Source organism: Pundamilia nyererei, unplaced genomic scaffold (genome assembly GCF_000239375.1).
Source record: "Pundamilia nyererei isolate P.nyererei 1_Seehausen unplaced genomic scaffold, PunNye1.0 scaffold00100, whole genome shotgun sequence".
In the NCBI taxonomy this organism is placed as follows: Eukaryota; Metazoa; Chordata; class Actinopteri; order Cichliformes; family Cichlidae; genus Pundamilia; species Pundamilia nyererei.
The window spans coordinates 2,071,864-2,083,104 of record NW_005187501.1 but is presented as its reverse complement, the minus strand read 5'-3'; positions in this window follow the sequence as shown (position 1 = coordinate 2,083,104).

The following is an 11,241-nucleotide window of genomic DNA, read 5'->3' as shown; positions in this document are numbered from 1 at the left end:
ATTATTATTATTATTATTATTCTATCCTCTCAAACTTTGCCTTAAAAATGCAAAACATGAGCTGTTCCTGTTCTATACTCATTTCTAACTCTGTCCATCCTGGTCATTCCAAATGAAACTCTGCCACCTCCAGCTCGTCCTCCTGTCTATTGAACAGTGTCACTGTCTCTCAACCATAAATCACACTGCAGCAGGTCTCACTGCCTTCTTGTAAACATTTGCTTTCACTATTGCTGCTGTATGCTTCTGTCACAAATCACCCCAGCCACTGTGCCCTGAATGCACTTGCTTCTTCACCTCTCTTGTGCACTATCTGCTATTTGGATGTTTAAGTCCAGGTATTTAAACATGTCCATCTTCACTGCCTCTACTCCTCACATCTTTCCTGTTATACCCACCAACAGAACACGCTAACACTTACACAGTTTACATCTCCAACTGCGTAACTATTTTGCTTTGAATCCTTAGTAGAGGGTAGCTTCAGGTCTCTGAGTAACATAATCTGGTTACAAAGTACACAATACATTATTAAAGTCTGACTGATTGCTAACATAACAGGGTGCTTTTGAGGCAAACAGACTTTCAAATTCTGAAGAGGATCAAGTGTGTGCATGTGTGCGTGCATGTGTGTGTGCATGTGTGCGTGCATGTGTGTGTGCATGTGTGCGTGCATGTGTGTGTGTGCATGTGTGTGTGCATGTGTGTGTGTATGCATGTGTGTGTGTGTGTGTGTGTGTGTGTGTGTGTGAGCATACTTTGAATTTGATTAAACTCTATAAAATCTTTGAACCCAAATTAAATAATGTACATTTTGTAAGGCTTAAATCTGAAATAATGAGCAGTGTTACATAACTTTGCTGGGTTAAAGAATTCCAGCGCTACTGACAGAGAACATTTATCTTTCTTTTTACTGGTGTACTTATTTTATATAATTGTCAGAGACCAAAACATACAACAAAGGAGAGGTAAGAAACCCTTGACATGTGTGCTTTTTTTTTTTTTTTTACCAGTTGTACTCGTGAACATTATATGACATGTTAAAAGATGTTAATGTCAAATGAAAGCAAAAGGAAGAAGTATGCATGCCCTAAAGACAGCAATGCATAAAACAAACTCTTCCACACACTCTTGGCAGATAATGGTAAATGGCCTGTATTTATATAGCGTATTTATATAAGGACCCCAAAGCGCTTTACACATCCAGTCATCCACCCATTCACACACACACATGTGATAGCAAGCTACATTGTAGCCACAGCCACCCTGGGGCGCACTGACAGAGGCGAGGCTGCCGGACACTGGCGCCACCGGGCCCTCTGACCATCACCAGTAGGCAACGGGTGAAGCGTCTTACCCAAGGACACAACGACCGAGACTGTCCAAGCCGGGGCTTGAACCGGCAACCTTCCGATTACAAGGCGAACGCCCAACTCTTGAGCCACGATCGCCCCTAATAATAATAATTAGATAACTCAACTCACAACATTAAAAATTTGAACAAACAGTTTCTTTTACATGAAAAGAAAGTAAAGTAAATCTCTTTGTTAATGACAAAGGCTTGACTGTGAGTGGTACATAAAGTTCACAATCAATACACAGCTGCTAAATGTTAACCAGCAAGTCAAAGATTGTACAGATTTCTTGTGGCTGCCAGGGCGAAAAATCTATCGTATCAAGGAGAGCGCGGTGTGCTAATACGAGGTGTTTCATTGAACCCCCCCATTGTTCGCTTTGTAAAGAATTCTCTTTCTTTAGGTGATCTGTTCAAAGTGCTTTTATGCATTGCACCATAAACACAAGTCCTTCTGCAAGTACATCCTTATTGTGCGAGTGCATTCTTTTACACATTGAATTAAATGTCATTACTTTGAAACTTTACCAATAAAAATATAATATATGAGAGGTAAAAAACTTTTATAGCCAGAAAACATGAGACAAAAGTTTATCTTTAAGTCTTTGTGCAACTTTGTAGGGGGTTATAGCCTACACCAGGAAAGAGGTGGCATACACTGATCCATCACAGAGACAAAGACAATCATTCACACCTACACCCAAGGTCAACTCAGATTTAGCTCTTAACCCTTTCACACATGTGGACAGCTATTCAAAGGCTGTTTGCTTGTATTTGTCTCAGTGTTGATGGTATACTTGCACATAAACCACTACACTGGACACTGATGTGTCCCTCCATACCCTGCCACCCATTTATTGTTACTATAGATGTATGATGTGTTTCATTGAAATTATTGTTATTTAACCCTGTCACGCATGAATTATAACTACCTCAATCAGGATTTTTTAGTATTTTTAAAAAAGTATTTTATTTTATTCATCTTTTCATGCCTAAAGATGAATAAAATACTCAAGAAAAAAGTCCTGATTGAGGTAGTCATAATGCATGAAAGTGTTAAGATAAAAGGCATGTCTTTGGTGTGTGTGGGAGGCAGCATTGTTACGGTTTTTAAAATTTGAGTTTATCGGTTTTATTTGAGTTCACTTAGTTTTCAAAGTGGACTTTCTGCTTTCAATGTAGTTTTTGTTATTATTATGAAATGTGTGGCATGGTAAGCCAAAATTTAATAAGATCAGAACAATTATTACAAAACAAAGACCTTAAATTATGTAGAAATCTCACTCTCAATAAAGAATCGTGGTAGCATAAGCCCTTCACAAGGTACTGCTGTCTAAACACAGATGAGAAAAAATCCCATCGACATAGATTTTACAAGTTGGGAGAGAGAAAGAGAGGAAAAAAATCAAATAGGCAGTGGAACTTTTCAAACATTTATATTTTAATCCTATCAGAATATTTTTTCTGTGTTAATTTTTAATTTTAGTTTAATTTGAGCTAACCTTGGTAGATGGAAATTGACATAGACACTAGCTAAACTGAGCAAGTGAAGGTTTAGGTGTTTAAATATCTACTGAAAAATGCTGAAAAACACTGACATACAGTACACTATGTGATAAAATTTTAGCTGATAGCATGCAGTTATCAATGAGTTGCCATTAAACAGTTTGGTTACTTTGCTTATAAGGTTGTTTTTGGTTAAATTAGGCAACAAATCTTGTTTTACTCTTTTACTAACTGTCTTTTGTTGCGTAGTGATATGGAACTCTTCCTAGGTGTCCAAACAATGACCCTTGGGTTTTCATTTCTCTTTGAAAAGGAGGGCAAAGCTTTTGATGTAGCTCTTGGAGCTGAATCTGGTAAGTGTGGTAGGTGTGTAGTTGTAATTATACTGCAGTTTAAAAATGTAACATTTTCAAATTATAGTAAGCAAGCAGAGTATTAAACCAACACCACAACATCCTTTGTGCTAAAAGTTCATAACAGAATAAGCTCATCTCTTGAAACTTACTTGACATGGTTTGTTTCTCCCAGAGGACAGTGAACTCTTTCAGAATGAAAACTGCTCATTCTGAACCTGTTAACAAAAATCCTTGCAAGCTTCAACATGGTGTTTTCTCTGCTCCATGAGCAAAAAAGGTCACAAAAAGGTCACTGCCGTTATCATCTGCATGTGCGTGACAGTGCAGTGCCATTGAAGTGGAACAGGATTAGTCTTGGAACTTTTTAACAGCAACATCCAGCAATTTGAAACACAGGAAAACTGGTGATTGGTCAAATATTCACTTTTTTCTTTTTAAACAAGGGAAATATCTGTCATGTTAGTTGCAAAACAAAAATCCAACTGATTCAAATCTAGTCTCCAACTGTTTGCCGCGGTTACTAGGCAGTGTTAACTTTTCTTCCCTTGCTTTTTTAAAGTAATAATTTCCTCTATGTAAATATACAGAGTTGTATTCATGTGTGTTATAAAGATACCAATTATAGCTGCTTTACATGTTGCTGTGGAGGACAACAGTGTGAAATGTGGGCAAGCTGATGCCTTCTTGTGCATGTGAAAGAGATTAGAGCACAGATGAACAGCTGGTCATTGGACTTTGGTGAGATTTATTTCTGCTGCTCATGAAAAAAATGCCCACATGCCCTGGCTGTGCAATGCACACACTGTGCTTCATTTGTGTTGAGCTATATTGCTCTACATTTATGAGTATCTGAGAGCAAATGCATTTAAAAGCTGTATTTTAATGTTGTGAAAGTATTTTAAACAGACAACCTCTGAAAAATAACTTGAAGTTTGAGCAAAGTCTTTGCTGAAAAGATGAAGTCTATGGTTATTTGAATTTCAAGGTTATATTTGAGGGGCATACTGTTTGTGAAGTGGGAGATCATGGGAAACAGACTCAGGTATACCTGCAAAAGATCAGAGGACCAGAGGGTTTGTTAAATAATGCAAATACCAATTGAATTCTCACATCACAGATGTTTCAGAGGAGACAAGGTTCAAGGTTCTTCCCTTTTAGAGAAGTTGGAGAAGTACATTCAATGTGTCACAGTTACATTTAAAACTAAAGTCTATATCTTATTTTAACATAGCAAAATTGCATGATCAGAACATAGAACACTGTTATTAAAATGCAATTTTCCTCGAGAAGTCTAAAATGGTTTTCATGTCCTGTCAGAACTCCTGCCTGTTTCACTCACTACAAGGTGGGTGTGGAGCCAGCGATGAAAGATGAAGAACTGAGGGCAGAACAACTTAGAATTTGTGATGAAAATGTTGACCTAACATTAAATAGGTAGAGCATTACTAGGGTTGTACTGTAGAAAGTGAGAGTAGGGCTGGAAAAAGACATGATGGCAAAGCGACATGAATTTTTATGCTGTGGATGTTGTACTTTGGCCATCCAACCCCCTCCCTTACATAAGATGCACGCTTGGCTGCGGGCGTAGAAAACAAGGCCTGTCCCCATGCATTGAGCCTTCCCCTTCACTGGCTCTTAACCATGCAGTACACAACAGCAGCAGACAGTGAGCAATATTGAATTATTCAGGCACAGAGAACATTGCAGCAGCGGAGGGAAGAAGCTCGTGTTGCCTTTAGTCTGGGAAACAGAGCAAAGAGATTTTAAAAAGACAAAGTTGGTTATTTATGCAAATTCTAATCTAGTGCACTGTTTGTTGTGAAATTGTTTATTCTGCACGTGTGGACACCTGTGACACAAGGTAAATGAATGTTGAATGTTAGAAAGCACTTAGGCATAGAAAAAAGCGCATGTATGTAAGTGTGTGTTTATTGGTGAATGAGTATAAAGCATTTTGAGTCCTCAAGCAGAGTAGAAAACCTCTATGTAGGAATCAGTTCAGTCCTTTTGTCCTGTAGCAGGCTATGTCTTCAAGGGTCTTTCATGTCATGAAATACAGTATATACCAGTTTGACTGTAAGGATAAAATGTTAGCTTCCAGGCAAAACAAATGTTTAAATCTAATATTTCCCAATCTCTTCATCTTGTTCCCTAGAAAGTACGGTATGTGGAAAGTAAGTCCACTGTGGAGTGCAGCAGTCAGTGGAAATATTAGATTTAAACTGGAGTTAACACGTTATCCTTGTAGGAAAAGAGCAGACATCTGTGTGATCACAGAAAATATCTTTAATTGTAGAATCTGCTGCAGGATAAAAGATTGAAAAGTGAACTTTCAAATGTTGAAAGAAAAACTGTCACGGTTTGCCAAGGCAGGCCGTGTGGATTAATAACGGACCCAAGATGCAGACTGCTTAAGTGGAGGGTGAGCTTTATTTACAACCGGAGAAGTACAACAAAAAGGGGTGGCGAGAAACAGAACGGTAAAAACTCTAAACTGGGAAAACTAAACTAAACACAAAACCAGAGCACGAACGAGGGTACCTTGCAGGGAGAATGACCAGGAAGCCGGAGGAATAAACACAGAATGGCGGAGGGGAAATAATGCAGACGAACCAGCAACTACTAAGACAGAAAACACAACTTAAATACACTCAGAGAACACAGGGAGATTACACACTGGTGGGAAACACAGCTGGGAGTGATTAACATGACGAGACTAGGGAAGCAAACTGAAACACTCACATAAGACGCAGACCTTCACAATAAAACAGGAACTTACACATGAAAGGACACAAACTAAGAAACGCGGACTAGATACAGGAACACACGGGCAGAACAGAGTAAACACTAACCAGAGGAAGAACAGAACCAAAATCACGAAGAGAAAACACAAAACGCTGGGTCAAAAGGACCCAGGATCATGACAAAAACAGAGAATGCAGAAGTCACAAAATATTATAGTAAACACTGAAACTGGACTAATGGATTGACAAAATTATATGAATATTTTGTATTGTTTCTGCCCACATTGGTCTGAAAAAGTATCTTTTAATAATGCAAATGTTAATGCATCAATTTTAATAATGACTTTTTTATGTGATTTTAACTGTAGTAACATGTCAAATACAGGTGTTTTAGCTTGTTTATGCACATAAAACATGACTTCACAAAAATAGCAAATCCACATAAGACAGGCAATCATTTTATTGAATCTAATTCTAACATTTTATAACAACGTCAGATACTGGATAAGTAAATATTGGATTTTTTTTGCTTGACCCACATACAGTTTTCATAGAGCTGTTAACTCTTTTTTTCCCACTTTATTCATTTTTCTATTCTTACCAGCCTCTAAATACTGTAGAGCCATGCTACGTCCGTTTGCAGCTTCGGTGTCGTTGCTTATTTTTGTGATTTGCACTTCATGTCAAACAAACAAATGATGGATGCGTAACATGAAGGGGGATTTTTATGTGCACAGAAAGGTTAGATCCTGGTTTATTTTTTATTTTATTTTTTCAAAGCAACAGCTAAACATTTTACCTTTCTTGGAAAAGTTAATACATCTGAGTAATCATTAAAATATAGCTATTGGCAAAATCTGATGCAGGATAAAAAAAAAAGTATTTTGCACATTACCATAAAAACTGTGTAAGGACCATCAGTGTGTATGTGAGCAAACCATGGAGCTACATACAGCCTGCAAAGGTTACTCAATACAACATGTCAAAGCTGAGCAAATTCAGTAAATAGTGACCCTATTGTAGAAATAATATTTGCTAATAAGGTTGTCATAAAAGAAAACATACAGTTTCTGCTGCAGTCAAAGGAAAAAAACAAACTCCACACTTTTTAAGATCTTTTAAGGCTGTTTATCTGCCAGTGCGTCATTGTGTAATGATAATCTACTTTTATTGTTAACTTCAGCAAGATTCTGAATACAGGCCATGAGGTTTCCAACGATAAGTTAACTTACATCACTGGCATGCTCACAGACACATTTCCTGCCTCCAGACTAACACGTAACCACATATCCCAGTCTAATGCACTTTATTACCAACCACGAGATTCTCATCCCCCTCAGATCTCATGCTTGACTTAAAAATATTTCACCAAACAAGATAATATGACTTTCTTCCACCTCTACTCACAGATCAAAATAGGCAGCAGACAATCCGACTCAGCTGCTGGCACAGACCACAAATTATGATGTGTTTTTCAAGAACAGTGAGCAGTTTAGACCTGATATTCTTTCATAGAAGAATTCCAGTGTTTCACTTTGTTGGCTATTTTTATGGTGGCTAAGCTAATCGGGTATTAACTTGAGGTTGTTCTCATTTGAAAAGAAAAGCAAGCTCTGGAGTTCTGGAAGGAGGAAGTTAGTGAAGCTGTTTAGGCAAAATCAGATGTACTCTTTGATCAGCTGTGTGACACAATCTTTGAAAGAGAGGAGGCCATGTTCAGCTCATGGCATACAATAAAGAATCAGTTGGTATGGATGTGTCTTTTTTATGTTAAATAACATTAGCTGTCTAGCTTGCTCTGTTTATGATGCATCTGTTAATCCTCCAAAGAATTTAAGCTTTGTTTTAGGTATCGTAATCAAAGTTATGATTAAACAACAGTTTGTCTGATTTAAATAATATGGTAAGCTTCAGAGAAACCATAACATTTCATACTATGTTTTAATTTCCTGTGATTAATTATGTTGTGTGAAATATAAGTTAACAATATTTTTTACTTTTATGGCACTGATAATCTACGTAATGAGAACTGATAGCATTTTTTAAAGTAAAAGTCTTCCCAGGAGTTAACATCCAAGCAAATTCACTCCAAAGTCAGACTGCGCAGAGAAACTGCAAAAACTCAAGAGCAATAGACACCACAGGTGTTAGTTAGAGTGTTAAATTTAAAGGTTCACTGCAGTACAGTTAGAAAAAGACTGAACAAGCATGTCTTGTTTGGAAGAGGTGCCTGGAGAAAGCCTCTTCTCAATAAAAAGAACATGGCAGCACAGCTTGGATTTGCAAAGTTGCATCTGAATAAACTGCAAAACATCCGGCACATTGTCCCTGGGACAGACAGGACCAAAGTGGAGATATCTGGAAAAACCACTCACTGTCATGATTGCTTCTCCCTTCTCCCTGCGTCTCTTTCTCTCTCACTCATTTTTTTCTCCATAGCTTCTCTCTCTAGCCCCCTTTCTTTCGCTGCTTCTCTTTTTTTTTACACTGAGGTTGTGGGCTGGCTCTCCTCGATGGACAGCCTACAGGGAGAAGATCCTTTCTTCCTGGGCTCTCACCTTCACACCTGTTCTGTAGTCGTTCATCATGGTATTTAGGACCGGCTTATGCAGGTACTCCCCACCGGATCGTTAGCACCTTTGTGGATGGTAATTGTGTTTCACTGTGTCTTCATCTACAGTAGCCCTTGTGTTATGGACTTTTCAACCCTGTTTTCTTGTCTGTTCCATAGTAACCTGTCTGAAGTCCAAATTACTGCAGAGGTTCCATGAATTCCATGAAAACCCACTCATCAAAATAAAAACATAATAAACAATAAAATATAATACAATTGGAGAACCAGATAGAAATTTGAAAAAAAAGAAAAGAGAGAAAGAACAGAGATGAGCCACAATTTATGGACTGATTATATGAAAATTAATTTAAATCCACTCATCTGAACTTTCCAGTTTGCCTCCTTACCTGTAAGGAAAAATACTTACCTGTAACTCATCTGCATGCCTGCCCTTGAATCCCTCTTCATCTTCATGGATTCCCGTCAGCCTGCCAGCTGCTCTTCTGAGTCACCTACTTTCCAACTTAGTCTTTATAGAACTGTAGTCTTTTAAGCCAATATATTCTATAAAATCATAAAAACCAAAAGTTGTTTCTGCATATAAAGAAATGTAATGTGAGCATTCTATAGTGAGTGTTGGTAGGCTGGGTTTATTACATTTGGGCAGAGCTAGGCCCTTGTCTTTGCTCCCAGTCTCTTTGCAAAGCTGAGCTGGCAGCTAGCTCCTAAGCCACCCCTCCCTTCTTTTTATTTTGCTCCCAAGAAGCCAGACTTTCTTCTAATACAATGAAGTGGCCTTGAGCAATAGTTCTCCTGTTTCTCCAGTTTTCTGAAGTTCTTTCAAAGTTTTTATTTGGATATTGGCTGCTTTTTCCACTCATTTTCAGTCCAGTCTTTATGTCTATAAAGTTTCATAAATGGGAGTAGCTACAATAATGGGTACAAAGCATTTGTTCCAACAAAGTGATTCCCTAATAGATAATTAGCTTAGGTTAGCTTAACTTATATCATATATCAGGATGCCGTGCCTAACTTCCATGTATTTTACAGAAAAAGAGACGCTACTTTTATGTAGACTCGCTACTTACAATGTAATTGTTTCTTCTTTTCTCTAAAATATATTAACTTATGCAGTACTAAAAATTATTTACAGAATAAATTTACTTACAGTATAAGTATTTATTTGCTTCCTGTAAAAACCAATGTAATTATATTTAATTAAAGGGAATTATGCCCTCAGTCACGGGCTGTATTAAAGGGAGTTACCAAATAAACTCTTGAACATAGTTGAAGGCATGTCAAAATGAACATATTAGTTTAGCCAAACTGATTGTTAAAAATGGAGCAAAGACTTAAGGCAGTCTGAGAGTGCTTTACTCTGGTCTGATGTCACAGTTTTATCTATCCAGCACTGTGTTTCTGGATGAGTAATGACAGTCACAGTAGCAGCAGAGGAAAAAAACAAAAAACAGGCACACAAGACAGATAACAACAATCAGACTGATACAATAAGAGATTTCCATTGTTCTCCTTCAGAGATGAGTCAGCCCATTATTGTTAACGCCACACAGAGGATGTTTGGTGAGTGCAAGGATATGTGTGCTTGTTGTCCAGGAAGTCACAAAGCTAAGCAATTAGAGGAGGATGTCTTTTTTAAATGAGGATATCCTGTACACACAATCCTGCTGTGATTGCAGTAACCACAACATCTTTCAGCTTGCTATTCTGTAAAAATGTAATGGATTTGACAGATACTGCATTTAATGCTTGTTATTATATTAAGAATTAAAAATGGCACTTATTTAAAAAGAGTGAAAGAGCATAAGAATTGGGGAACTTGTTAAACGTTTGTTTATGAGGTTTGTGCTCTGTCATTTACGATTTTGTTTTGAGTCTTTCAAGATTGTCTTTGTGTGGTCTGTATACTTTTACCTTTACATTTTTTGTATCCATGTTGCCATTTGTGAGTTTTTTTTCTACTTGATTACATGTTACTACTACTGATTGATGTAGAATGTAAGCCATACTATACAACCTATTAGTCAATCAGTGTATTTCCGGTGTGGTGGTTTAATAAAATATGTTTATCTGTTATGCCTCTATTTTACATCAAGCATATGATGTCTAAATGAAAACTTTTTGTATGGTGTTGAATGAGGATTTATTTGTTGAACTAGTTTTAGCATCCAGGCCTGCAGAGGGCACTAACAATACAAAATGTGACATCATAAAGCATCACCGTGTGAAATCACACGTAGAAGACCAGTGAATTAAACATGTTGGATGAGTAACTTCTCACTAGTAGTAAGAGTTTCATTAGGAGATGTATTAGCAGTAGCTGTAGTGGTAGGAGTAGAGTGGTAGCAGTGGTGAGGAAGTATCTATCTATGCACTCCACTACCACCAATTAACATACGTTGGAGTAATTCAGATGTACAGTATGAGCCAAGCAAGTACCACCCAGAGCTGTTTAACTATAATTAAGGTACTGTGTGACTGCTGTTATTAAACATTCATTGATCCAGGTGGATGGGTACACTGTGTTGAGTCGCAAACGCTGAGCAGCAAAACAAGTGCAGTTGCCATGGTTTCTGGTGTGTTCTCCAGCTGTTTTATCCTAACAGTGCACCTGCTTCCTAATAGAGCTCTCTGGGAATTGCAGTTAATGTTGATAGAGCGCAAAACTTTTTTTTTTTCGCAATATCTTTTCTTTTTTTTTCTTTTTTTTTT